General features: G+C 37.9%; 1 protein-coding gene across 12 annotated transcripts in view; it reads left to right on the top strand.

Annotated features, from left to right (window-relative positions):
- Positions 1-27726, top strand: part of LOC110452441 (teneurin-m-like) — a 202283-nt gene that overhangs the window by 65268 nt on the left and 109289 nt on the right. For 11 of the 12 annotated variants that reach the window (XM_021500988.1, XM_021500987.1, XM_021500984.1 and 8 more), the window contains one exon: positions 10503-10669. The gene's annotated coding sequence lies outside the window, so the exon portion shown is untranslated. Of the gene's footprint in view, positions 1-7784; positions 7897-10502; positions 10670-27726 lie in introns of all 12 variants that reach the window. The other variant, XM_021500978.1, reaches the window with a different exon arrangement.

Here is a 27726-nt window from a genome sequence, read left to right as displayed (position 1 = left end):
ATCATTCTTGTTCACCGAGTCATGACATAAGAATATGATAGTCAATTAAAGTACAAAAACCTTTGTAACTTTTCCATCTGCTTCACACAACACGATGATAGTGTTTGTGGATGTCTCCCACACAATACTGGCGCAGATAACACATGTTTTTGTACTTTAATTGACTATCATATTCTTATGTCACGACTCGATGAACAAGAAAGATATTTTATAAAAAGTGTATATATAGTACACTGTGGTTGAAACATGTTGCAGTAATCGATATCATATATATGTATAGCATTTCACAAATTCCTTATATCTTTCAGTATTTAACCCTTTCACCACTGTAAACCAGAATGGACTCATCCAGATACATGTTTGGTAGAGTCTATTAAAGTTATCTAGGGATGAAAGGGTTAAGAACTTTTTGAAAAATCTTTAAAGAAAAAAATCCAGATGTGTTTGTTGCTTGAAAACTCCGACATTTTCACCTGCAAATCAGAATTATTTAACTTAGCATCGTTGTGACCATGAAAAAAATAGACAGGTTGTTCAACATAAATGAGTTCCGTAGTGCTTTGAACTGCTAGGTGACAACTTTAAGGGACTCAAGTTCTTCATCAAAACCTTGAAATGAATTGGTTCAATTTTAATCTGTTGCTGAAATTCCATTTGTGGAACATGGGACATCATTTTCACATTAATTAGAACAGTTAATTTTATCACTGGGATGTTTTGTGTTGAGATACTTGTTTCATAATTGGTGGGGATTGTATATACCTCTACAGCAATGGATCAATAGACGAGCCTCCGATACAGTCACACTCCTCCGTCAATCATCTGTACACACGGTGCAGCCCACTGCAAAATGTTGCAGTTGGAATTTGAGTTATTTCCCTTGTCATCCAGAATTGCTCATGCGGTGATGCTCTAAGTATACATTTTCCGTCCTGGCCATTCATTCCCAGGCTAGTAATGGCCTAGTAAAGACCAGATTGTTGCTTCAGGTGTTTAGGGGCAGTCGAGGGCGATGTTTTCCTGAGAGACATTGTACAATTCCCAGCTTATATTGTTTCCTCTGCACTTGACCGTGAAGTACCCAAACAAATAGATGCAGATGTTTTCACTATAACCACGACAACTCTACATGTTTATCCCCCATTAGTAAGCTGACTAATGTCACCTCCTTAGGGACAGTCTGTGACAAAATGATCTCACTCAATCTGATATCCAAAATGGTTTTACAGGAATCTAGGCTGTCATATTACTTAATACTGTAAAAAACCGTGCTGCTGTATTTGAATTTTTTTTCAGTTTTAAATTATTAATATCTACTATCCATGAATTTTAGGGGGAATTTTAAAAGTTTCATTACAATTCTCATTCTTTATCAGTGTTTCCCTGCTGTGCATCTTAGCAGGTATATCAACAAATTTTAGATTTAATTTACCTGAGCTATGCATCCGCACAATGTCAATGTTGAAAGATGAAAGATAAAAGTCTGATCCTTATTATTGGTCAAGGTCAGGTTTTGAATAACAGCATTCTCAAGTTAATAGATTCATTGACAAATTGTTGATTTGTATACGAGGAGGTGAACTGTTGACCCATTGTCGGGTTGACCCCTCGCATATGTGTTGACTGGGGCAGGTTGTAGATCAGTCAATGTAGTGATAGGGGGCCACGCCCAGGCGATGATTTAGGATGATCTGCCGGGGGTGATTTAGCTAGGGGGACTGGAGGTATCGGGACAACCACATCTCTTAGTGAAGCAGGGAGGTATACCAGGGCCGGGTGACACATGTCTACAAGCTGTAGATCTTGTGTAGAAGATGAAAGGTGTTATTTATTTTTGGTGAGGGATAGATGGTGTTGGGGAGGTATTATGAAACCTAACTGGATGTCATGTCCAGACACAGCAGTACCCTGACTGATGTCATCATCTTATGATCTATGCGTGGAATTCTACCTCTCACCCTGGTCTCCGTTGTCAAGAAACATACCCTCTCTGTCAGCCATGATTCAACTTGATGTTATCTAAACTTCATGGCTGACATCTTGACGACAACCTCAATCAACATTGGGGAGATCTATGGGGATGATATTTACAGAAAAAAGCTGTGAGTCAGAGTCACTCAAACTCTTTGATAATTAGATACATACTTGTTCACATGTCTATCCCTCTAATCCGAGTCTTTAAAACACTTTGATAATTATATACTGGGTTTGATCACATGTCTTTCCATGCAGTGCGAGTCTTTAAAAACTCTTTGATAATTAACTGCTGCCGACATGCTGATCTTGATGAGGGCGTGCTAATCACATGTTTTAGTTGCGCTAATTAACAGTGTTTTGTAGCCGTGATGAACACCAACAAGACAAAAATACCTGACATTGGTTTATCCGTTTTCGTAATACACCCTCATTGCCTATGCATGTGACCTTGCTGTTTGTAACTGGTCCTGTGGCACCATCATTTCCACTTACCCTGTTATGCCCCAGACTGATTATTATGATGATGTGAAGAAGAAATAACTGGCTTAAGTACCAGAAGAAGGATGGTAGTACATGTTTTTTCTTGTAATTATATTTTTTAGGACGGTGTATGTAATTAATGTTTTTGGGGTGGAATTCGTTACTCTTTTACACAGCTATGTCAAAACCTATTCTTGTACAGAGATGTCTAAATTCCTGAATGTTCCCCGCTAACCAGAATAATTTTCTCTCTCTCAGATTCCCTCCTCTGTGCCCACCCCTTTCATCACATTAACTCTGTAAATATCATTTTGGCCATTTCTGTTTACATTTCTCGTGCAGCTGCAACGCTACGAAGTTTTTATATGGATTGTAATACTCGAAACTTCTTAAAACAATAACGGTAAAAAACAGCCTATAGAGACGAAAGTAGAAAAACCTGGGGTACTCCCATCACAATTTACATCAGCATATCAAACAGGTTTCGTTGATGTGAAAACCACAGTGCCACCCATTGAGACCTAAACGACAACCACGTACAAGAATCAGGGTTTGTTATTGTGTATGACGTTGATGATATTTTCGAAAAGATTTAGATTAATTGGTAGTGTGTGCTGCGAACAATTATCCCATTATCTTAGGTAAGGGATGATTTTTTTTACGTCGCGGTGCCAGAAATCAATTTCCTTCAGATGTAATGGCATTAAAGCTACACTAATATAGTCTGAATAACTTTGTTTCTCCAAAGTGAGTAGCATTTACTTAAAATGGTTTCTCGTCAATAAAAATAGCAAATAGAATGCTAGACAAAAAAAAGTCATTAACCGGTTCTGATGATGTAGTGATCATGAGTCATTTAGTTCAAAATCCTCACATATAAGTGAACACACTTTTTGAAAATCCAAGTATATTACGGTATGTGTAATAGCTTTAATTATTGAACAAGTTCATTGCTAGAAATTGTTTTCTTTTCTAACAATTTCCAGGAGAAACTGTCTTGTTAGTAGAATTGTCTTGCTGTGATTTTTTCAAGGCATGAAATGTTTGCCGTTTGAAAAGAAAAAAAAAAGAATTTACGTAGGAGAGTCTAGCGAAGACCTTGAATAGTGAAGTTTGGAAACGTTGATTGTCCATCGGGACCATTACAATCGATACAGTAGGTTTTTGTTGCCTGCGGTGTCCAATTTGGGAATTAAGATAGAGAAAATGTCAGTTGTAAGAATAGCAGTGTGATCGTAGATATTCCTGCCACAGACCTGTCTAGGATGGTAAAGGCTCGGCTCAGTTGTGACAGGACACCAGAATATCTGATTGGAGGCCACCAACCAGGCTCAGTAGGCAGTGGTTCCGTACATGTAAGGTTGGCTAGGCTGCCACTCAACCTAGCTACAACTCTGCAAAGCTGTCCATTTTACTCCCAGACTCAAACCTGTATAGTTACAACCCTGCAAAGCTGTCCATTTTACTCCCAGACTCAAACCTGTATAGCTACAAGATATAGCTGTCCATTTTACTACCAGACTCAAACCTGTATAGCTACAAGACATAGCTGTCCATTTTACTCTCAGACTCAAACCTGTATAACTACAAGACATGGATCAAACCTGTGTAGCTACAGGACATCGCTGTCTATTTTACTCCCAGACTCAAACCTGTGTAGCTACAGGACATCGCTGTCTATTTTACTCTCAGACTCAAACCTGTATAACTACAAGACATAGCTCAAACCTGTGTAGCTACAGGACATCGCTGTCTATTTTACTCCCAGACTCAAACCTGTATAGCTACAAGACATATCTGTCCATTTTACTCTCAGACTCAAACCTGTATAGCTTCAAGACATAGCTCAAACCTGTATAGCTACACGAAATAGCTGTCCATTTTACTACCAGACTCAAACCTGTATAGCTACAAGACATAGCTGTCCATTTTACTCCCAGACTCAAACCGGTATAGCTACAGGACATAGCTGTCCATTTTACTCCCATACTCAAACCGGTATAGCTACAGGACATATAGCTGTCCATTTTACTCCCTGACTCAAACCTGTATAGCTACAGGACATAGCTGTCCATTTTACTCCCAGTATCAAACCTGTATAGCTACAGGACATAGATGTCCATTTTACTACCAGACTCAAACCGGTATAGCTACAGGACATAGCTGTCCATTTTACTCCCAAACTGAAACCTGTATAGCTACAGGACATAGCTGTCCATTTTACTACCAGACTCAAACCTGTATAGCTACAGGACATAGCTGTCTATTCTACTCTCAGACTCAAACCTGTATAGCTACAGGACATAGCTGTCCATTTTACTATCAGACTCAAACCTGTATAGCTACAGGACATTGCTGTCTATTCTACTCTCAGACTCAAACCTGTATAGCTACAGGATATATAGCTGTCCATTTTACTACCAGACTCAAACCTGTATAGCTACACGAAATAGCTGTCCATTTTACTCCCAGACTCAAACCGGTATAGCTACAGGACATAGCTGTCCATTTTACTCTCAGTCTCAAACCTGTGTAGCTAGGCATAGCTGTCCATTTTAGATCAAAATATGATATAATTTTTCAATGATATTTGCTTTATCAGAAGATTTTTTTTTTTTATTAATACAATTTAAGGAAGCTATACTTCAAATAAATCTTTTTTCTATCTCAACTCATTTAACATGTTTTTTATGTGAACTGTTTGTCTAGGAAGTGACGGCATTACTAGTGTAGACTTCCGTTTTTATGACACTTCCTGCAATACGATACCGAAGGGAGACGGAGGAACACTGAATCACATGTTTGTCATGTGACAGACGATCCATCTAACTGTCCAATCAGCAACTCCAGAAAATTCTCCAATTTTTTTCTTTGTGGAAATGTCTGGAAAAAATCCAATATATTATAACTGCAAAGCTGTAGAGATTCATCAGAAGACAGCATTTGTCTGTAAAGGAATGGGAGAGACGTTTCTATTACTGGGAACTGTCCCTTACAGTTAGGTACTGACTTACGAGATAGATATCGTAAAACTACATAACTTGTGACGTAGGACTTTGTTCTTCCTCCATCCCTGGGCACCCCGGCGCTGCTCCAGTTTATACAGACCTTCAAAAGGGCGAGGGCAGACGGTTACATTCCATTATTTCCTCATTGTGTATCACCAAGCCCCCATATATATCAATTTGTACAGTTAGCCCCTATTATTGTGTCTCGTTGTGGAAATGGTGTGTCCGTTTAGTCCCATGAGGAGGGTGCCGCTACAACAGCATCGGAACTCGGCCATGTAATTGTATCGCACAATTCTTCAATGTTTTGCCAGCCACTAGAGATGTGTTGTTATGCCTTTGTGAATTCCGGCTCCGTTCTGAGATTAAAAACACAGGGAAAGTACTGGATAACTATTTGCTACTGAAGTGTATCATTTTCACCTTTCTTCAGACCCAGCGGCCTCAGTCTGGTCAATATATATACATCCATTGTTTTCAAAAGCTTCCTTGTTTTTCCGATCAAAACATTCTGAAAAACACATTTTGTGAGATATAAAATTGTCTTTGTGAAATGTCAATTTTTTTAAATTTTTATATTAAAGTCTCCAAAACATTTATGATTAAAACATAACAGAATTGGTACATATTCACGATATGTCAGTCGAAATAATCGCACATTGTAAAGTTGACCATACTGCTACATACGCGATCTGAGGAAGACGTTCTGTCATTTCTCTTGGTAGGCAATGCTGACGTGTGATAATGGACTATATCTTGTATTACCTTTTGTCTGCACATCAGTGGAACTCTCCTGGCTAAATGGCCAAGCTTCACAGGCCAGATGTGGTGTGGGATACATCATCCAACGTGAGCCCTGTCACGATCGCAAAACATCTTAAGAAATATGTATCATATTAACAGCGGGGCCAGTGATAATACACATTGTTCACTTCGCTACGAAAGGAAACGAAAAAATGGTCCTGCACTGAATGACATTTCATCATTTGGGCACCAGACATATACGGTTGTGGTTTATGCGTCTGGGTTATGAAGTGGACACTGAACCAATTCTGTACTGGTCAGTATAGACGCTTGACCATTATCGGGTGACAGGTGTAGATAGAACTGGTCTCAGTGATATTGGCAACGTTTTACAGGGAGAGAGCTCTGTATATGGAATGCGGGGTGAAATGTTCTCGGCAAGTCCGTCCAGATCTCTGTTGTGTTGTGCCACACACGCTAAGAGTTCCGACGACCGTGAGATATGCAATGTCTAATACCATTAGCCGACAATTTGAACATTTTCTAAAGATCAAATAACATTGCATGTCTGCTCTTGAAAGAACCTCGATTTCATCAGAATTAATTTGTTGACACATTGGAAAGAAAAAGATGATTCAGAAAACAAGATAAAAAATCAGCACACACAAAAAAAAAACGTGATTTGTGCGTGGCACTGCCAAGCTTGGGTTCTACCGAATTTGTGCAAATTGTGAAGATTGTCGCTGGTTTAATGTGCCTACCCACCTGTTTGTGAATGATCATGATCAGTGAAGTGCTTGGGAATCATTATATTGAAATGGGTTACTTTAGATTTAGTCTTTTTCTCTAGTATTCTTTAACTCATTCACCCCCGAAGACACATTTGAACTCTTCCAATTCAAAGGTTGGAATAGTTCATTATAAAATTTCAGGGGTGAATGAGTTAATTAATGACATGTCGCCATACAAGATACTTTACCTGCGTATCTGATATGTAATGCTTTATCACTTCAAAATTCTCCAGATGTCAGATTCAGATTTTTCAATACAGAGAATCTCTTACAAACATGTTCTGATGTAAAACAGTTCTCTGGTACTAAGATTCATAACATTGGATGTTATAATAATTGTCAAAATTTTCTCGTATTATTATTTTTCAAACTGGTGTTATTGAGTTGTGGAGTGACGGGTCCTATATACTTTGGTGACATACAGGGTGCGTAATACTTTCCCCACACTTGTGGAACGTTATTATGACGTGGCTGTCAACAATCGTAAGAAGGCTAGTCAGAGATATGCTGCTGTTTTTTCGTCGTCGATGTTGAGACGCGTCGGTAATTAACGGCACTCTGAAGAAGAATTCTGCATTTCTTTACAGATGTTTTTTAACTTTGTTTACGAGGAGATTCTGACACAGAGTGTGACACAATATATATAGAGTATATGTCTTGTCTCCCTGGCACAGAGGAAAAGTTACGGGTGTGGGGGATATCTTGAGAGAGAGAGTTGACAGGACAGCTGCTATGTCATTACAAGTAAAAATATAATGTATTCCCCTTTCTTGTGTATTTCTAGCTGACAGCTGCAACAGTAAATTTGCCCCCTCCCAATCACTGTGGAGTTCCCCTTCAGACGCCGGCCGTGACAGTTGCTACAGAGTCCTCCACCCACTTATATAACTAAAGCGGTAATACTAAAGTCCTTTCATTCTTGATGAAGCTAAACTTGTAGATTGATGGTTGACAAAGTGTAAACTGTTCCTAGCTTATGATTTGTTGATTTCTTTTGCAAGTTTAAGATCGTTCATTAAACTTGACATAAGAAATTGTTTCAGATCTTTTTTTTTCTTTCTTTTTTTTTTGCGATTTCATAATCACAACATCCAGTTATAGGTATAGTTTAGCAGGCTAACTGTAGTTGGGGTTATGAGTTTACATCTGAAGCAGACATTGCCAAGGTTTTCCTCTTCTGGCACATGTATATTGTGTTTTAGACACAACATGTTTGCTGACAAAACAGAAAAGATAAAAAAGAAATTGAGTCATTGTAGGGAAACAGACATAACAGTTTCCTACAACTGGGTCTTCTCAGTTTAATGACATCAAGGAAATCCAGGATGTCTGATGTTCTTAACCCATTCACCCCTAAAGTCACATTTGAACCTTACCAAATCAAAAACTGGGCAAGTCCAGATTAAGCATGTAGGGGTGGATGAGTTGATAAATGTTTTTCCTCAAACTTTAATTTCAAAAAGTAAAATCATGGTATATAGCACAGCCAGAGAGGTCTGGTGGTCCAATACTTGTAGGGAATAAATGTTTTTCCTCAAACTTAAATTAAAAAAAAAAAAAGGAAATTACTTCACCCCTAAAGTCACATTTGAACCTTACCAAATCAAAAACTGGGCAAGTCCAGATTAAGTATGTAGGGGTGGATGAGTTAATAAATGTTTTTCCTCAAACTTATATAATGGCATGACCAGAGAGGTCTGGTGGTCCAATACTTGTAGGGAATAAATCTTTTTCCTCAAAATTTAATTTCAAAAAGTAAAATCAAACTAGCACAGCCAGAGAGGTCTGGTGGTCCTGTACATGTCGGGATATCAGCTGACACACAGTTGTATTATATAGACTTATGTAACAAAGGTGTTGATACAATTACACCAGTCGGTGATGGATGGGTGTTAAAATCACTCTACGGTGTTACCTATTTACGAGGAGCTATAATTTGATTGATGACCGTTTTAATAGCAGGTTGTACTCATCTCTCTAATAGTGATATGGTGGGACCTCTGGGGACCTTTCTATAACAGCATTAGAGGTATGTCTCTCTGGCCCCTGTTTGTGTAGGTCTCCCTGAGGGTTAGCTCCCCGTGTGAGGGGTAGGTGTGATGTGATTGAGATCAGGGCCCAGTGGGATGTTGAAGGGATCTCTCTGGGCCCAGTGGAACAGGGGAGAACAGTGCTGAAGCTGATCATGTCCTCTCTTCATCTTCCAGCTACACAGTGGGTCTGTTATTGCATCCCCCACTTCCACTCCAAGCCACCATGTGAGTCTGTGTGGTGTTGAGGCCGCCCACCCCTCCCCTCCCCCTCCCAGTCACACTGAGGAGCTATTTGTTGTTGCATCAGTAAAGATAGTTTGTTGTGAGAGGAAGTCAATGTTATGATTACTTTGATCAGATATAGGTCAGTTCACACCTGTGTATCTGGGGCAGTATCTGAGGATGTTTAGGGAGATGCTGAGGAATGATATAGTTTGCTATCTATATTGATGTTAAGGTGTTTTCCTCTTGGATATATATATAATGGGCAACATGTACATCTGTGTGTTTTTGAAACCTTTACGACTTGGTTGTGGTATTATAAAACACATATTTAATGAAAAGATGGTTCCAAAAACCAAGTATTCTTCAGATGTTAGAGAACTGACGATGTCTCCTAATGCTTTACCCTATATAACTTGTGTCTCTCTCAAAGATACATTTGTTTCCCATCGCCCTCATACCCCTGTTCCACCTTATTTCTATCCTTCCTCTCATACCACTGTAGCCCCCCTTTCCCCTGTATCCTTCCTTTGACCTATTTACTTTCTCCTGTCTTTGTTTCTGTCCTTTCTCAACCCCATGCTGATTCTACATTGACAATTTGTTCTCTGTCCCATCTATATCACTGTTACCCCTGTTACCCCTTTTACCCTCCCCTTCTCTCTGAATCCCCCTGTCATCTCTCTCCGTCTCTCCGTCTCTCCGTAACGACCACATCCAGCCTCCGACTCTGTACTAACTGTACTGTGTGATATGTCTGTAGCATTGTTTACCAATATAAGTACATCTGTGGTCGTGTATTTGCTCTTCCACTTGTCTCTGTTGTTTAAAATCTTACTGGCATATCAAATACACCAAAAGCACTCTGACTGGGTTATCACAGCCTCAGTCACAGCAGCAGAAGCTACCACACAGCTCTCTATGTGACACCACTGGCAGGCCTTCTGACCACACCATAACCCAATATCACTGAAAATCCCCAATTATGAAATGATGCGGGGACCCCAAAACCTGATGTGAAATTGAAAGTGGTAGTTTCGGTGGCTGTGTGTCGATCAAACCTGGAGGTCGGAGGTCATACTGGGCTGTTGCCTCTATGATTGGTCTGTCTGTGACTGGATGCTGACTGTGCTAGTAGCACGTTACAGGCAGTGTGTGTCAGTAACACTGTAGCGGTATGAATGGAAGATTGTGCTGTGTGTTTATAGGTACGGATGATAATGTGCTCTCTCTTCTCCTCCCTACAGAAACTGACGAAATCTGCAGCAGGACCCAGGACTGTGAAATAATATATATATACCAGTGGATTTTAACCAGTGTGTGTTCCCAGAGGATGTGATTGTATGTTATACTGGTCACCCGTGGACATTTACATGTAGATGGTGGTCCAGGCCCTGCTGCTCCAGCTGTACGGGTGAGTACTTTCTGTAATATTTACACACTGTATATAACACAGCAGGATACCACGTATTATGTGTTATGTATATTACAGGTCCGTGTCAGCTCTGTCATGGGTAGAAAGGGATACTATAAACACTGTTTACATTAATTGTGGTCAGTTAGACCAGGACATATTTATGCTTAGTGGTCAGCATGATTGGGCACTACACTATAAATATAAGTAATAAGTCACACACAACCTATGGTAGTGCTGTACCAGTGGTGAGCGGGATGTATATATGGTAGTGGACAGAGGAATTCAGGTCGCTTTATAATGGTCAGTGGACACAGGGACATTGTATTAGAAATGGTCAGTAGGATTGAACACAGGATCCAGAGTGGGCAGAGGAATTCAGGTCACTTTATAATGGTCAGCATGACTGAACACAGAAACCAGAGTGGACACAGGGACTCTGGACACTCTATTTGTAATGGTCAGTTTGACCCAAGAGAATGTATCCATACTGGTCAGTAGAACTAGGACTTGATACTTACCATAATGGACAGAGAAGATTCCGGACATATCCTAAATGGTCAGCGATAGTGGACAGTATCATAAAAGCCACTGGTCAGAAATGTTGGTCAGTGTTCTGACATTCAGAATTAAAATTTGTGTCAATGGAAGTATAGGTATCTTCTTTGATGTAGGTTTGTGTCAGTGAAAATAAGATTCTCTTCATTTTATCCCAGTATACTGACGGAATGGATGATGTAGGTTAATATCAATAAAGCTGTTCATTATTGACACTGCTGAAGGGCACTGTCCTTTTATCCCGGTCAGAGGAGAGATTCTTGGTTAATAAGACCTGCAGCAAAAAGTGCTCAGTAGGTCAAGGCTAGTCTGGTCAGGGGAAAGTGGACCTCTATTACCACTGGACATAAAAGACATTTGTGAACAGTATGTGGGAATGGGATAGGGGGAGGGGTCAGTCATTCCAAACGGTCAAAGGTTCATGGATTGTTTATAAGCTTTGATTAGAATTAGATAATTATATTTCAGTAAACATGTTAAATAAAATATTTCAGATTATTAAAATATAAATTATGGGAATTGTTTTATTGCCAGCTTACAGGTTTGCTTACGATAGTTTTAAAGTTTAATGCGTTGTGTGTGTGGGTCGAGTGTGTAGGTATATATCTCATTGTGTATCAATATTTGATACGTCCATGAAAGCGCTACAGTTTGTGATCAAGGGTGTAGGATAACCCTTGGGGACCAACAGAGAACGGGCGAGATTAAAACATCACTCTGAGCATGCTCTGTGTGGAATACAGTAACACTTAATCTGAATCGAGGGACATAATCGTGGCAGCATCAAAAAGCATTTTACCACTTGAGGTTACAATGAAATGCATTAGTGAATATGTACATTTTTGTTTTCTCAAATTAAAAAAATAATCTACAGTCAATATATCTACGACATGTTTGTATGGAAGAAGTTTAGTAACCTGGTCTTTGATAAACTGAAACTGGATTTCTATAAGAAACCTGCATACTCTGAAGGGGCAATACTATTTTAGAAGTAAGCGTTTCTGAATCTTTTTGTAGAGTAGTGGTTCCTGACCTTTTGACAAAGTAAGCCCTTCCACCCCCCTTAAGTCAAATTTGAACCTTACCAAATCTAAGACTGGACAAGTCCAGTTTATAAATATAGGGGTGAATGAGTTAACATGTCTAGGTTTAAGTGGTTCAACTTACGCACACAACTTAATCAAGTAGGACAACTTTTCATTTTTTCGTAGGAGGCTCCGGAGATGATGTTTATATGAATGCAGGTTTTGTTTTTCTTAGAGACGAAAAAAAAAAAAAAAAATGCTATGAGGTTGATTAGAAATACCCTGCAAGTCTGCACATCAAAATGGAAGTTTGCGTACGTCTCTTTTTCATGTTGATGCAATGTGATCTTTCAAGGAATTAAAACGTCTGGGATTCAGACTCGTAGGATTGGTTCTCCGGCAAGAGATCCCAATTTCCCACATCCAGAACATTATAATATGATATGCCGGTCTGATCCATATTCTACTGGGAAAATACATATTTCATATCAATATATCCCGCAGTCTCTGAAGTGCCGTTCAATAGTCTATACCCTAGACTGTTTACAGTGGGTTTTAGATGCATATGGCTTCAACCATAGAATGTTTACAGCGAGTTTTAGATTTAAACCTCAGGGTATTTAAAGAAAAAAATCTAATTCTTTTTAACAAAGTTTAATTAAAAATTTGCAAGAATTAAATCCTGTTAAACACAATTATTGTGTTTTATGCAGTTACATGATTAGAAAATTAGATTTAGATTTTTTATTTATCCATCGAACAGTTCTGAGTGAAATTACCTACATACTGTATTACACCAATTGATCTTTATGAAGGTTACAGAACTGTCATTAGTTGCTATTTTTCATTAGATTCTGGGTTTTTTTCGGTCAGCTTCGTTAATAATCAACCGCTACACATATTTATTGGTTTCCTGTGTGTTTACATTCGCTGCGGGTAGTTAAGAGGTCTTTGAAATGTAGCTCTCCTGTGCGACAGGAGAGATTGTTATGTACTCTGCGTTGTTGTCGTCGAGATTTTGAATGATGTACTTGCCTTTCGGATGTTATCCCCACCAGAGTAATTGTTAGCCTTCTCGCCTGGTTCAGAGTTTTCTACGTTTCCCAATTCCCGAGCGTATGTGGCTGGCAAATTGTGTTAATGAGGAGGGCTACGTTAAAAAAACAAAGATCTGTGAGGTAACAACACCAGCCCTGGCCAAAACATTTCTCAGATGTTTGTGGGGAAACCGTGAATTGGAAATTAAATGTCTGTTCAGCAAGGCCACAGAGGAATTATTGTAACACCTTGTATTAATCCCGGTTCCTCTGCAAAAAACAACTGCAGATATTAATTGGGCAATTATGATGCAAAAATGATGCAATTTTCTTTTTATATTACGTGATAATGAATGACAGAAATAAATGATTTTAATGGGTGGCAGACAACCTTGGTCCCTGTATTGACTACTGTTTTGAGTTTCTTTCTTTTTTCTTAATTGCCCATTTTTCAGAATTTTCTTCGCATCAGTTTAATTATAATGTAAAACTCTAAATTTTACAATGAAGGACGTTTGTGTTCAGAGGCCTGGTAGATTGATTTGTTTCAGAATTTTGTTTGCGTCAGTTTGTAATTTAAGATGGAAAATTTTATAACGCAAGACACTTTGTGTGTAAGTGGTCTGGAGGTGATTGCGCCTACGCTGCTTTGTCGGTACTCGGTACGCTTTATACGGAATCTGTCACAGGTAAACATTTATAGTCGTTGGGAATTGCTCTCTCTGAGAAACTGGTAAAACCGAGTTCCTGAGTTTCCAGATGGAATGACATTTAAATGATCAGATCGTCCACAAGCTGCCAGTCTAGCTTTGGATATGCTCCAATAAAACACTAAATGGCCGCATACTTCACAAATAAATACGCACATTTCAGCCAACATCTGAACAGCTAGAATGTAAACACTACATCGTGGAGTTTATAGTTTTGTGTTCTCTGTTATAAACAATTCGCTTTGGACAAGAAAGAGGTGGCACTCGCGCTTGTACTGGGCGAAAAAACGGCAAAGATCTGGTTTATAGGAACCATTCCATCTGACATGTTTATTCTGGAGAAAACTATTTTGAACTGTATGTCTCGATTACAAAAAAGAGGTGGCAATCGGTTTTCTGGTATTCCGACAAAAATCTGTATTTCGGATTTAGCAGAATGGCTCTATAGCTGACAGGGGTATGAAAAAAAAAAAGTATTCTGAAATGTACACCTCAACAGTTATACAAAAAAATGTTTCAACAAGCATCATATTATTTTTAAGAGGAGACGTGTATTTCAAGGTTTGTCTATTTTGAAATATATTTCAAGTTAGAGGGTCTGTTAGGAGTTCCTGTAGCAGACTGCCAATTTGATTTAAGTGAAATATAATTAAATTTAAACTTTATCAGGGGCATGTGCTGTTTTTATCTTTTGAGATGTTACAGTCATTTTCCTTTAAAAAAATTCGGGAGTGTGTGTAGGTCAGACTCTGTATACGGACTCCGCAGATGCCTCTGCGGGATCCTCACAGAATGGCCTGGATACAGAAACCTTGATTCACGCACTAGAAAATCTAATTATCAATTATGGTGATGCAATCTTGATATCATTAATATTTTCAATTTTGTTGTACTAAGCTGAAAATTTGGAATCTAGATAGGGGTTGGTTTAATATTGGAGGCTGGTTATAATCATCGGAGCTTGAGTAACAGAATTTAACAAAAAAATTGTGTAGATTTTCTTAGTAAAACATTTTTGTAAACTATTAAAATAAGTTGCAGTCTAACTTTTTAAAAAAAATAAAAAATCAAGTGATGATGTTTGAAAAAAAAGTACATGAAAAAAAGGTAAAGTTAAAAAAATTATAATCTTTAGAAAGTAATAAAAGTGATGCATGACTGAATTTAAAGGGAATGCAACATGGATTTTGACATTTGTCCTTGATGCCGTTTACAGCTGAAGTAATTCTCTACGCAGTAAATATCCCTCAGAATCCTGTAATTTGCCCGTTAGGTTTATACGGTCAGATTTGCTTTGTACCAGGTAGCGATCAACTTGTGTCATTCACGGCTTGTCATTGGGCTATTCATACAAGTCCAGAACCACTGTGTAGACAATTATTTCCTCGCTTTGATAAAGCTGCCAAATCAAGGACACAATCTTTTTATACGAATGTCAAATCCGGGCAAGTCTATTGACTGGAGTAGGAGAGGCTTTCGCGAGGTCGTAATGATACGCGGTATATTGTCGTGGCTTACCCGTCGTGATTGACTGTCATAATATTGTTATCAGACTGCTTAAGGCAGGCCTGTGTTTCGCGTAAATTGCGGTCGGGCCATGTACTTCCTAGAAATAATTGAAACATTTTGTAGTTTGTCAAACCAAGCGTAACATTACCGTCGTTGGTGATGATGCCTGTGCTGCTTCGTCGTACTCGTTTATTATTCTTCTGTTACGTCTTGCAGCTTCTGTTGCATCTGGGTCGATGAAAAGTAATTTTTGTCCACAAAAATGATGAAGTGCTGTACATCTCTCCTACAGTTTTGTTTGCTGACTCGGATCTGGGGGTGAGGCTGTGTGCGTTGCGAGTGAGAACTGTAAAATCAATCTTCCACAAGGGTTTTAATTAGTGATTTTATTGTAAAAGGAAGACCGATGCGCATTCCTTGTTTGTGCTCTTTTAAACTATCACCGACAATTTAACTTTCATTGTTTTTGCCGATTATTGTTTTTTATTTATTTCGCCAGTTAATAAAACAGTTGTATTTGAATGCTATTTATCGAAAGAAAAAGCAGCTAGCTGTGAAATTGAAACATCAATTTTTGGAACATAGGTTGAATTTCATTGTCGGTACACACATTCTTTGCTGAAACATGCTGATAAAAGCAAGGGAAGATCATGTTTTATTGCCGTGGGTCACAGAATTATGGTCATTTTATGATCCAGGTCAGTTTGTATCTTTATTGGATTGTCTCCCTTTGACATGTGGTGGAGAGGCTGTTGAGTCTATTGTGGGTGGTCACAAGTACCAGAGGGGGACTGGCTGGTAACCATTCAGCTGGAAGCAGGTTACAGATCATTCGGATCATTCGACTCTGAACTAGTGTAGTGAGAGGCATTTAAAAAGTCCTTCATCAAAATTAGGCTACAAAGAGTTCATCAGTCATGACAGCTTGCTCCATTTTCTTTGTTTACTATATAGAATCATTTAGTCAGAATTAAGATTAAGTATCCTTGGAAAAATGTGACATTTTGTCGGATAAGGTCTGTTTTCTAGCTTCATCGTTAAGTAACATCAGTTTTTCAAACCGTTATAGAAATTTGCTGACAAAGTTGTGAAGACAAAAAAAAAACACCCAACAACTGAACTTTTAAAATTCCATTACGTTTTTTCTGAAGTCTAAAACAGTTAAATAATATTGATAATTATGTGATTTTAGAATTGTTAAATGAGATCTGCATCAGTCTTTTTACCTTGGTACTGTTGTCGGTTGGGTATGCTTTATCGTATGACACCAGCAGAGCACCGGGACTTGGCTGTGAAGTTGTGGACCAGATAGAGGAGTGGCAGACGTCCAAATCCACAGCATTTTCCACGCCTTGTATAGGTTAATGATTTTTTTTATTTATTTTTTTAAATTGCTGAATTTGTTTTGTCTGTTAATGTCAGTATGCTTCCTATCTGACTGATAGAGCTACTATAAGCTCGCGGCCATTAGTAAAACATGTACGATCGTATTACTCTGCTGCATCTTTTGTCTTTTCTCTCCGTGAAACTGATACGGGGTAATGACATACACACTGGTTACAATGGTCTATTTTTTCTCAGATGTATTAATTATTTATTTGAGTGGCAAGCATGCTTCCATATTCTGTAGTCTGGTTATGTTTAGGGAAACCTACGTGAATAAACACTATTTACGTGTTCGGAGTATCGACTAGCTAGTCGGCTCCAAAACTTGTATGTTAATAGGTATGGATGCTGAAAAATGCATGCGATGCCATGCAGTAGCTTTATCAGGTCTGTAAATACACATGTAGTGGGAGAACACAGACATACCTCTGTATGATAACTTTAATTGTCTCAGACACTATCCATCCAGCATCTCTTTGTTGTTGACAATAGCCCCAACAATTCAGTTTCGAGATCACCCCTTTGTGATCTCAGTTATTCTTGTTAGATTATGAAGTCATATCTCTTTCAGATCTTAATACTGATATGGCCATCAGTGTGGTTTTGAGAAAAAACCCGTCTATGATTTTGACCATCAGAAGTTTTATTTTCAGATTTGAATTTCAAACTTTGGTTATGGGATCACAAATTTGTGATTTTTAATTTTTTATGACGATCACATTTTGGTTTAAAGATTACGTGTTCGTGACGTCAATATCAAACTTTGGTTTTGAGAACTGCCATTGACATTAAAGGGTCATAGTTTTGGTTTGAGACGGTTGACCATACCATAGTCTGTTACAAACCATTAACAATTACGAACTGTAAATTCCGGTTTTATTACTTTCGTCTGTTTTCTTTGATAATCATATTGCCATGGTTACCTGAGGTCAACCTATCGGTTACTTTTAGTCTAATGACCACTCGATGAGACACAATGATAATGCCAACTGCCCCGCCAATTTTTCAAGACATCACTTCCTCCACAGGTTAGTACTTATCTGGTTGGCCCGTTGTGATATTTAAGTGTTCCAGACCACGGTCTGACAGGTCCTTGGGGTAAACGGATCATAACAAGTTCATCTGTTGTTAGCGTGGTTGGTCCTCGTTTAACCCCTACCAGTAATAACAAACGAGGACTTCCGTATCTGCGACGTTCTTCCCAGCATCCGCCTATTCAAATTGGGTTCAGTTTATGCCGAGGCCACTAGTTCTCGAAATAGCTGAAGGTGTTATCAACACTTAACATTGTGTAGCATACATGTAACAATTTCTTGACTGTCACTCTTAAGACCAAGGTCAAACGTAACAGATATTTGTATGTCGAATAGCTATATATATTTGTGTGGTCTGATTTGTGTCCATTTTGTAAATTTTGAACAGCTGAAGAAATGTTTTTAGCAACATACAACATGTACTACACACCAGACAGGAATAATGATGGAGATTTTGTCTCGAGTTCAAGGTCAAATTTTAGGTGAAGGTCACGGTCTTGTACTTAAACGCAGAAGACATACATGTACATTTTCTTGTAATAGTGTCGTTTTATTTCGTCGTGGGTTAGTCTGACTCGACAGCAACACTATTGTCTATATTTAAAAGTGAATTCCACTCAATTACCACAGCCAACAAGTGAATGACTATCAAAATCTAATTGCTGAGTTTTTTAAGTGCCTAATTAAAATAAAGAGCTGTTGGCTTTATATATAGTCTGTTTCAACCGTGAGCCAGAAGGAAGTGGGATGTTGCTCGTTAAAGGATACCGTAAGCTATAGCGTCCATGTTTTATCTTAATTGAAACAGTTTTGTTAAACAGGAAAGTTATAGGGTCTGCAGCAGGTACTAGGGTCTGGGTTAACAGTATCTGTGGCAGGCAGAACGCATTGTTGGAGGGTGTATAGCAATCCTGATTACAATTACAGCGAAACTGGCAGAAAGAGAATTTATTCATTTAATAAAAAGGTTTGAACACAAGCTTGGTTTCTTGGGTAATCAATAGTCATCTACATAATTTACTGCAACGAGGAATGAAAAATACAGTGCATGTTGATGATTAGGGGAGAAAATCATGCCGTTCAGACCGAGATAATTTGATGTTTCGCTTTCTAGCACCGAGGAATCAATTTTTGAAATTTCAATACTACTAGACCGAGTGCTAAGAAATAAGATTTTTGGTATGCTAATATGAAAAATAAATATATTTCGGATGGAAATGTAAAAAAACCCATGTTTAGTATTTAAATACTGCCATGTATATTATCTGCAATCAAGAAATTCGGAACAGTTAAATGCCACCTAAGGCATGGGAATTTTCAAATTGGAGTTACTGCCTCTAACAGGCTTCATGAATGACTTGATGGAAATGGCTGAAACCCGATGTATCGTGTTTTTGTAAGAATTGATCTTTCCCTGTATTGGAATGAAGCTGATGTTCTTCATCGAATTTTAAATTCAAATCACTCGGTAATAGTATTTGCAAACATCTGTTCAGCTTCAGCAACAGTGTCTTCAATTTAATTACGAATTTAAAAATTGGTATGAAAAGCTTAAATTTGAATTTCTTCCATGATCAATATTATGTTTAGATCTGCTAACTTAAAACAAATCCAATTGCCATGGTTACGGATGTTTATCAGTAGAAAATGTAAATTATATTATGTAAAGTAACCCGTTTTCCCAAATTTGATGCTAAACATGCATGGACCCACAATTTGCAGGAATGACATGTTTTTTTCTTGTATGTTTTCATCTTAACTCATCCTTTTCTGGTTGAAACTAATGGGCCAGGATGACATTTGTCTGTATTATTCAAATTATCAACCTTGCACATTTTACCATTTTTTGTTAGAGTTATCTCCCATACAGAGTATGAGGGCATTCTTCAAGGCTTGCATTCTACCGGTAAGCCAGCTTACATCCTTAAGTGTCTTGGGTTTAATTTAAGAAAAATCCCATGAAAATATTTCAAGAAAATTTTACATATGTCATAAATAACTTCATTACTGTGTAGCTTCCTTTTTCATGATTTTTATTCCAAGATCAAGGCCATAGTTGGAGATTGAAGTTCAAAATATTTCCTTTTCAACTGATTTATCGTTTGGAAATCGACAAAAGGCAGTTCCTGGAATTGGTAGACTTCATGGAAACGATCCATGGAAGAGTGATCTCCCCTGTTAGAATGAGGATAGACTTCTTTTGTATAAACAACTGGCGTGTGCTTCCTATTATAGACAAATTGGCCTTACCAGGATGCTAACATGTTTATTTGAGCTGTAGTGTGCCGTTCTCCTGGTTTATATGGAGAGAGATGCCGGAGAGATGCAGAGAAAGTGAAGAATTATCGTAGACTGCCGCCTAAGGCTTGTGCTCCGTATATACTGGTCTTTATTGACTTTTGAAAATTACTGCTGTCTTGTTTGTAGGTCTGCCTCATCCACAGCATGCAAAAGTACAACCACTTACATGCTAGCTTTCTCAATGCCATCAGTTCTTAGCGAACTCAGTGTGCAAGTTGATAAAAATGGCTCCCAGCAGGAAAGAGGCAATCGGAATGAGAGTTTAGGGCAGTGCAGTGGATTAAACCTGCTGGCAGAGGTTTGACCTCGCTTAGACCACATGGTGGTCAGTGTATGATACAGTTCAGCTGTTCAAAACTGACCAATAAATGACCTTTTACATTTGACCTTTGATACTGTAATGTGTCGACTGCTACTCTGTGTGTCTGGCAAATCATTCTACTATTTGGAATGGCCAATGTTAAAAAAAGAAGGAACATTTCATTTCAATAAAAATATAAATTTGTCACAATATTTATTTGATCTCCTTGTAAACAGATTTCGTAGATATGGTTAAAAGTATTAAAACCCGATTCTGCTACAGCTCTACGAATAAAAGATGTATTGATTGTGCTGTAAATTGTATTACAGGATAAAAACATGTGTTATCCTTTTTGAAGTTGTATTTGTGCCGTTTGTGCCCCATTATCTATCTGTACAATGGCGATATCCTGTTTCACAATGGATTCTCCAGGTATACCTGCTAAACAGATTCTCCTCCACAGAACCAGCAGTACGATTCATATCTGCAACAGTTTTACAGACGGGATAGAGCGCATACCTACGAAACATGTTTTACTATGTATAAGTATCAGGCAGGTGTGATGACTTGTTGTGAAATAGAAGGAGCGCTGTATATTACGCATATTTTGTACAAAGTTTATTCCCTGACCTTCGTGTACTTGTGGCGAGAATATAAATTAACATTTCATATCCACAAATGTGTTTCCCGTGCTTGTTCAAATGATTCTTAAATTACGATCAATGCCTAATGCGAATTTAACTGCCACACTTAAATTCACTCGAAAATAAATGTCTTTTACTGGAATGGTATTCTACAAGCTACAAAAAGAGAAATGTAATTTTTACAATTCGACATAAAATTTCTGAAAAATTGGAACCACAATAAAATGATGGATTACATAATGCAATAAGTGCGATAAAAAAAAATATGTGATAGGATGGAGTAATTTGTTTACAGATTTTAGGCCTTGGTTCCAAACACTAAGCTAACACTGGAGTTATTATTTTTTACCGTGTCGGTGAAACCCTTATGTAATAATGATCATTTACATATACGGTAACGGTTGCGATAGATAACATTGTTCGTGTGTCATCAAATCATCTCTCCATTCTCTCAACAACTCATCAGCGTCGAACATTTTCAATGTTTAAACACAGGTTTGTAATTTGCCAAATGGACAATTTCTGTAATTCCACACAGAGCTTTTGAATGTCCTGAAAGACGCACATAACCTGTATTGTGCCGGAGTGTTTACGTAGGAAATGGTGTTCGAATAGGGGACATTACAATTGCCCGATTGAGCAATTTACCAGTTTTAAAATGTTCCAATTCAGTTATGAATACATTTTTAATGATCAGCTATTTGGGTCTGTGTGAAGCTTTTGTCCAGGTAATGGTCGTACAGGTAGAATGCTATTGATGGGATAGCAACAGAGTGGTCGGTACACAATACCATTGATCTCATGCAGCACGGCCAGGCTAGACTGGTCCGAGCCGTAAACTTAAAACAACTTAAAACAGCCATTTGTGGACAAATTAAGTTACATTATCTGTAACCGTACCTGGCTAATCCAGCAGGTAGGGGGAAGGTGTATGTTATGTACAGACAAAATGATCGGGTAATCATTGTGTACGACTGTCGGAATCCTTCACATGTAATTAAACTCGTGTGCTGGAACATTTAATCGCTGATCGACTGACTGTAGGTACTAATATAGACTCGACAACAATAGAAAGATGACAACACGCAAGTTGTATGAGCTCACCTTAGTAAGTTAATTTCCCTACAAATTCCACCGCGAGCTTTAGACACTAGCATTTATTGTTGGAGTCAACTGTGTAAAGAAACAAGCCGAAAACTGAATGGTGAGTTTGTATTTTACAGATTCTGTATTTTTCTGTACCATTTTACGAAAAAATATTTCTTATTTACATCTGTATTTTGTGTATGAAAATGATCATTCACATATATGTTTAGTCTAATCCTTAAGATGTTCATCTCGTTTCGTGTGTTAAATTTTTTACTAGTCTACCTAGTTACATAAAGTGATAGAGGCATATTATACCCATGTCTTGTGGAAGGGATTAGGTTTGTATTGTTCAATAAGAATCGTAGGAAAGGAACTACTCAAAAAACTTTTGGAAACTGACAATTGCAGATCAATTTTCAATTATTTTAATCAGCAAGCTGTGTTTAATTGAAACTTTGACAAGTTTTTGTCGGCCTTATTTTGTTTGTAACAATGTAAATATGAGATTTTACAGTGACTAGTTAAATGTATATACCTGGTGGCTCACAAGTGCACCAAGAAGATTGGGGGCATACTTGATCTTCTTCTTCTGTATTACATACTTGTAATTATAGACCTTAACATTCTAATACTGAGTATTGTCTGTCTCTGTATCCCCGTCGTGGGGGGCTGGGCCTCGCAACGATAAGTGGCAGAGAAAAATAAGGCCAAGTGCTCTATACAGAAAATAATGCAGTTTCTTTCAGGATCTGATTTTACTACCAGTATTATGAGGAGGGAGAGAAATAAAACGGGTGTACTACCATCCTGTGTGCTATAAACTGACATCTGAAAGATGATGGGGGAGAGAGAAACAGACTTTCATATGTAATCTTTATGTGAAAGTTGGGAGGGGGGATCCGAGGGGTTATGAATCGGAGCAATAACTGATCATGTTGATTTATCAAGGTTATTATTCCTAATTCATAATCCAGAGTTATTTCATCATTTGATAGGTTGAACATTTTTTGAAGGATTGCAAAATATTAAAATATAACAGAATATTAAAAGGAAAAAGAAAAGTTGAAGGATTGTTTGATGGATAAAAGATTATCTGAAGAGTTGCAAAATATTTTGTGTATAGGAGAATATTTTTTGGGGAAAACAACTTTTTAAAGGATTGTTTGATGGCAGGAAATCTTCCTTGCAGACAACAGATGACAGAGTTCTATAAGGAGGAATATGACAATATGATAGATGGAAGGTTATTTCGCAGACGGAAAATTGTATTTGATGGATATATAAAAAGGTTTGAACAACACATTTTTCCTGACAAGAAAACATGAAAAGACTGTTTGATGAACAGAAGACTACATTTGATGGCTATAAATGACTGCATTACCCCCCTACCCCCCNCCCCATCCCAGGAGATTTCATTGAACCAGAGTTTCCATTACAGATATAGGGAAAAGGGAGGACAGTTTGTGTGCTGGGAACATCAGCTAAAAGGCCTGTGTTCACTGCCAGGCCTGCATGCTTATATAATCTAAACACAGCATTGGAAGATAGCTGCCCTATAGGGGAGGGGCGGATTTCCATTACAGGTTGGCCCGACTCCAGGGCTTAGCACTGTGTCTGGCTACAGATGCTGGGAGGGAGGTGATGAGGCTGTACAGATGATCTTTAAATGATGGGTATGGAGTTGAGATACCCACGGTTTCTTATGATTGATTACATAGAATTACTGTCAGTCCATTCTGTTACCGAGATCCATACTACACAGAGCATTCTACAGATTAGAACGGCCGTTTATTCAGATATTCAATTACTGTATATGTAAACAATAACATTCAAACGACAATTTAAAGTGAAATTGCACTTTTAGTTTTCAATTTTTTGGGAGATATATCATTTTCCGATATTTATTTATTGAGGATTATATCTGGAACATGGTTTATAGCGTAATTTTAAACATTGGCGGTCATTAGAAAGTGATTAGCGTCCGAAACCATACATTATCAAATGCAATCTATGCTTCGGTTTCGCTTCATTTTTCGTTGATTATTTATTCATAAATGACATAGGAGATTATATGGAGGACTAGAGATTTGACCATGGGTCAGTAACTTGTCTGTAGGGGGTGGGGTACACTAGAGATTTGACCAATGGTCAGTGACATGTCTGTGGGGGGGGGGGTACACTAGAGGTTTGACCAATGGTCAGTGACATGTCTGTGGGGGGTACACACAGATGGAGATATCCATCAGGTTCTGTATGACAGTATGGCATCTGTAGCTCCTGGAGAACTGGTTCTGGCATTCCAGAGTCCTAAACCTGTCAGGGTATATCAGGCTAAAGCAGGAACAGGGAGGCTGGGCAGGGAGGAAGACACGCCAGCTATCACTGGAGAATGACGGCTGTGAAACACTTTATAATGGGGGAAGGTTTTTTAGCCTCAGATAAGCTGCAAGATGCTGAGACTATAATAGACTGTTTTGTTATAGATTTTTCCTGAAGCATTTTCACACGTCAAGGTCACCCAATATTGTTGGGTGTGTGTATCCAAGTTGTGTCATTAAAACAATATCGGTAGCAGTTCTAGGGGCAGCATTTCCTGGTGAGGAATTCTTCCTGAAGTGATAACAGTAAACACAATAAGGGATGGTAGAAAGTTGTCTGATAGCTATAGCGAGTTAGAAAAAGGAAACTGGGAAGTCAGCCATCAGCTATCTGTACAATTATTTTCTGATTAGAAACGAATGGATATTGGCTTCTCTAGGTCAACCACAGTCAACTTTGTATCCTCTTCTAAACCAATTTAAGAGATTTACGGATTTATACCACCTTACTGTGAAATGAATCTCCTTTTTCAGAAGAGTTCCAAATAAATAACCCTGTCCAATTCCTGTATTAGCTAATTGGTGACAGATTTGCTGGAATGCATTGGTAATACTCAGGAAATTTCATACTAACAGAAGGTGTCTAGGGGAGATAACTCTTGTCTAACCTTTAGATATAAAATGGAAGATATATATCTATACATGTTTCTGCTTAAGAAACACACATTATTGTTTATTGGCTGTGGTATACAGACACACCACGACATTTCCGAATTTATTGTTCCACATAAGATACAGTCCATTTCCTTTTAGCACACTGGATCATAACTTTCACAGATGAATAGCGTTTATTGCCGTGTGGCTATCAAGCTATCTGCGCACCTCAAGTGTAACTTTGTCTTCCTTTGTCTTCCTTTGAATTCTGAATAATGAAATGACTAACTTGTTAATATTTTACGTAACAAATGCAAAAAAAGTTCAGGTTGAAAGCAATCATGCTACATTGCCTGTGTAAATAGTATTTACACCAAGAAGGAACACATCCTACTTGTTAGATGTAGAACGTACTATATTCCTAGTGTAGCTTACATGTGGCTCAGGTCCAGGGGATTTGAGATAATCTGACGTATATTTCATTATAAAATAATGTGTCATGGAAACAAACACTTGGGTAATATAATAGGGGCAATTTAAAGGATTGGGGTTTTTGAAAGGAATTTCGACTTAATACTGAATGACATTTCATCCGAAAAATATATACTTTTTCAATTGGGAATGAATGGATGGTGTTACAAGTGTTTAGGGGATATGGGTTATATATCGTACTGTAATATGTTGCATTACGCTGTTGGTGTTTCATTTCCAACCGTCGTCACCGCCAGTGCACCCCGGTTCGATCAATGAGCGGGAACTAGAGTGATCGTCGTAGAAATTCTACAGGGACGCCAGCATCCTAAGCATGTTAACACGTCCTAGGAGAAAACCATAGAAAAGCGTGTGAAGATATTGAGCTCATAATGATATATTATGAAAAGCTCATCACCGATAATATACTAACCAACATCCATCATGGAGGGATGGGTTTGAGATGTTTATCAGGCGCCATTATCAAGTTATTATTCCACTGTGTCCCTCGAGATTCGACAGCTACCAAACAATGGCCTGCCGAATTGACAGCCACATGATATTGAAAATTAATGAGAAACCAATGGCTTCCTTCAGCTAATATTGCGATATTAGTCATAATTTTGTAACTCGCAAATCATACTCGGATGGTAGGGAAAACAGCAAATATTGGTCTTAAATACTTGTTTGATGCTGCATCGACATGTCAGGGATTTGACTATATGACGTTAATTCTATTTATGTCCGGCCTCCGTGTGTAAAGTCCGTTACCTTCAACTCTGTTACGACGTACGTCGCCCTAGTCCCAGCATCACCTCGTAGTAATGTTCAAACATCCTCACATCCATGTCAAAAAAATATTCGTCCAATTTATGTTTTGCTATTTTTTTCCTCACTTTTATGTCGGAGCGCTGAATTAATTTGCCTTTAAGATCATGATGTCATCGCTTGAAAACTAATTATATTGCTTTAAATCCAGACCATCTGAACTTCGGATTAGAAGAAATGGCATTGCTAGGTTTCTCTGACACTAAGGCAGGATGTGATCGGGTTTTATGGCCGATTCCATAAATCATATATTTCCATTAGGATCTCATTTCACCAACAGACGTGTATTTCTGTTGTTTGCATAGAATATTCATCGAAGAATTATAAAAAAAAAAATTCAAATGTGAATTTTGACTAACGTCGAGTATTATTTTTTCAAAAATATATACAATTATTGATTTGTTGATACTGCTCTGAACATTTTCGTGTTTTCATGTGAAAGGAAAGATATCTTCTTTTTGGTGGTCATGTAGATTAACTTTGCTGATAAAAGTTTCATTAATTTATACATATTCTAAGTAAAATTAAGAAATTGAAGGAGCATTATTTTGTTTTCTCTATCTGGTCATATTTCTATTAGCATTTTTGAAAGATTCTTCAAAGATTTGCTTTTTGGCCTTTTTACACACAAAAAATTGAGACCTAACATGATAAAGATTGTTTACATTAACTCAATCACCCCTGAAATTTCATAATGAACTATTCCAACTTTTGATTTGGAAGAGTTCAAATGTGTCTTTCAGGGGTGAATGAGTTAATGATATGTTTGTGGTATACACTTGATTAAATTACGACTAAACACACTCAATCTAGGTCTGGATGTAAAAAGAGCCTTTTCCTAAATATTTCACCAGATTTTGCAAGATATTTATTATTCAGCATGTGTTTTTATCACTTTGAAGTATGGAAGGTCAAAAGTCAAGGTTATCTCTGGTGATGAAATGCATGTATATATAATTTTTGCTACTCGCTAAAACGTTACGTCGATTTACGTCGAGACAAGTCTCGTAAAGCAAGGCATTTTGTAAATGTAACATATACCGCTACGGCGATTATGTAATTGTACCTGTTAGCGAACACAATGCACAATTGTGGCTAGAGTAATTTACGGGACGTGTAACAGAAATATCGATGAACGCACTCTTTTATTGTGTTAAAAAATTCATTGATATGCTTGTGTAGTTTTTCCAGA

Source organism: Mizuhopecten yessoensis, unplaced genomic scaffold (genome assembly GCF_002113885.1).
Source record: "Mizuhopecten yessoensis strain PY_sf001 unplaced genomic scaffold, ASM211388v2 scaffold6683, whole genome shotgun sequence".
NCBI classification, from domain to species: Eukaryota; Metazoa; Mollusca; class Bivalvia; order Pectinida; family Pectinidae; genus Mizuhopecten; species Mizuhopecten yessoensis.
The sequence above is the reverse complement of the archived record's forward strand: the minus strand, read 5'-3'. Positions and strand labels throughout refer to the sequence as shown.